The following is a 2889-nucleotide window of genomic DNA, read 5'->3' on the forward strand; positions in this document are numbered from 1 at the left end:
CGATGGACGTGAGTCTGAGTGAACTCCGGGAGTTGGTGATGGACAGGGAGGCCTGGCGTGCTGCGATTCATGGAGTTGCAAAGAGTCGGACACGACTGAGCAACTGATCTGATCTGATCTGGATGTACCATCTCGATGGACATGAGTTTGAGCAAGCTCCAGGAATTGATGATGGACAGGGAAGCCTAGGATACTGCAGTCCATGGGGTTGCAGAGAGTCAGGCACAACTGAGCAACTGAACTGAACTGAACTGAACTGAACTGGATGCAAACACGTCTGTAAATATGATCAGTGAGAAACAGCACATATTGACTTGGAAGCACATTATCCAATGGAATACTGTAAATGTGACCACAGTTGTTTCCTTACAAACTACAAAATACAGGTGTGCCAACATGGTCCACCAAGTGGCTTTTAAATATTGACAGTGCAAGAAATATTAACTTGGTTTTATGTAATTGGGCACTATTGAGGTTTTTCCAGGCTTCAGATTTTACTGCTAGTAAAAGCTGTAAGTCGAGGCCTCCTTCATCACCAATTTCTTCCCCTTGGACCTCCCTGCAAACCCTTGTTACCAGCGTAGTAAACCGTTGAAACCCAGCATAATTAACCAATTTTACAAGATAGTTTTATCATCAACCTAGAATACAGGTGATACAAATGTCTTCCCCTCTTAAGGGAGAGCAAACCTATTTTAAAATCATCAGACATTTATGAGATCATCCTCTCTGACCTCTTTATTCCCAAGACAAGCATGGAGAGGGTGGGCAGCCAAGGACAGAGAGGGAAAATTTCACCTCTCTCCTTTAAAGTGTGCTTTAAAAGTAAACATCATATATTCGTCACAAGAAAGAAAAACAGAAAGAAAGATAGAGAGGAAGGAAGGAAGGAAACAGAAGTTCCTGTCAAGAAAACTGTCCTGGTGAGTGTAATGTGAGAGAATAAGAACTGTTTGGGGAGATAAAGAGCAGTAGTTTGGGGTTTATTTTGTTTTGTTGGCTTGTTTTTAGTTACTGGCTTCAAATCACAATGACAATTTCAAAACTACATGATGTCTAACTTCAAAAACTGAACAAATGATCCTCAGCTTCATTTGAAGGGCAAACATCTTCCGGTACAATGGCTAGTGGCCTTTCTATATCCTTATGTGATTTATGCCCAGGAATCAGTGGTTTAATACTGAGGCACGTCTGCTACGCACAAGTATGCACAGTGTTTCTGCTGCCCTCTTATTAATGGATTTCAGAGGTATTTCCATTCAGTCTCTGCTGTCCCAAATATCAGAGAAATCTGAAATTATGCATACTCTAATTCTAACAATACATGTGTTTGAGTGTATTTTTTTATTGGGCTATAGTTGATTTACAATGTTGTGTTAGTGTCAGGTGTACAGGAAAGTGATTCAGTTATACAAATACAGCGTGTATTTTCCTTGAAAAGTGGTGATCTAAATGTGACATAGGTGGTAACACCCTTAATCAAACACAGGTTTAATGAAACACCATTTCTTCAAACACACTGGTATCACAGTACATGAATCTTTAAGAAGAAATTAGTGCCTATGCTATTTTATAAGCTGCAAACATTATTTCTTAAAGCTAATCAATCAATCTATCTGAAAGTATGAAAAGGATAGATACTCCTAGTTTAGAATAAGGAATTTATGGATTAAAGAGAGTAGAGAAGGCTCAATTTTCTTTTTTTTTTTTTGCTTCTTGGTGGACCCACAGCACACTGCTGACCTCCTGTGGCCATACTTGAAAGTGCCACCTTCAAGTTAAACCCAATTTCTTTTCAGGTCTCAAACAGCAACTGCAGGAGAGGTCCCTGAGTAGCATATATCCTGTGCTTCTGTGTCATCATTGGGAAAGTGGTTGTCATTGTACTGGGGTGTGTTCTAGTTTGCCCTTCTTTTTCTAGCTCTTTAAGCTGTAAAGACGTTGTTGAATTGAGATCTTTCTTGTGTTTTAATGTCAGCGATTATAGCTATAAGATTTCTCCTTAGCACTCATTACTTTTGCTGTGTTTCATAAGTTTTGGTATGCTTTATTTTCATTTTTATTCATCTCCAACCAGTACATTCTAAAGGAGATCAGCCCTGGGTGTTCTTTGGAAGGAATGATGCTAAAGCTGAAACTCCAGTGCTTTGGCCACCTCATGCGAAGAGTTGACTCATTGGAAAAGACTCTGATGCTGGGAGGGATTGGGGGCAGGAGGAGAAGGGGACGACAGAGGGTGAGATGGCTGGATGGCATCACTGACTCAATGGACATGAGTTCAAGTGAACTCCAGGAGATGGTGATGGAGAGGGAGGCCTGGCGTGCTGCGATTCATGGGGTCGCAAAGAGTCGGACATGACTGAGCGACTGAACTGAAGTATTTTATAATTTCCTTTGTGATTACTTCTTTAATCCATTGCTTAAGAGCATGTTTTTTAATTTCCACAATTTTTGGAATTTACCACTTTTACTTCTCCTATTGATTTCTGACTTTATCCTCTTCTTTTTCTCTTTTTTTTTTTTTTTACTAGAATAAGCACGATCTGGTTATAAATTACTTCAGACAGCAAGTAACATACATTCAGTGGTGTACGGGTAAATGTCTCAAAACCAGTTTTCTGGGGACAAATGGCCCCAATTTGTACAACTTGCCAGTTTGTATGGTGTAATTATTTCTGTCATGACCCATTTCAAGTTGACATTACTAAACTAGGAGCTGGAAAGAGATGAGGACAATCAACTCTTGCAAGCTGGTCCTCACACTTTACAGGTCCAAGGCCATGTATGGCCCAGTTTTAAGTTTGGATTCTTTATCCTCTTGAGTAAGTCCAAACTGTTTTGTTTTTAAGAATTTGATACACGAATTTTGACAAGTTTTTGGATTATTGT

Source organism: Bison bison, unplaced genomic scaffold (genome assembly GCF_000754665.1).
Source record: "Bison bison bison isolate TAMUID 2011002044 unplaced genomic scaffold, Bison_UMD1.0 scf7180017864198, whole genome shotgun sequence".
NCBI lineage: Eukaryota > Metazoa > Chordata > Mammalia > Artiodactyla > Bovidae > Bison > Bison bison.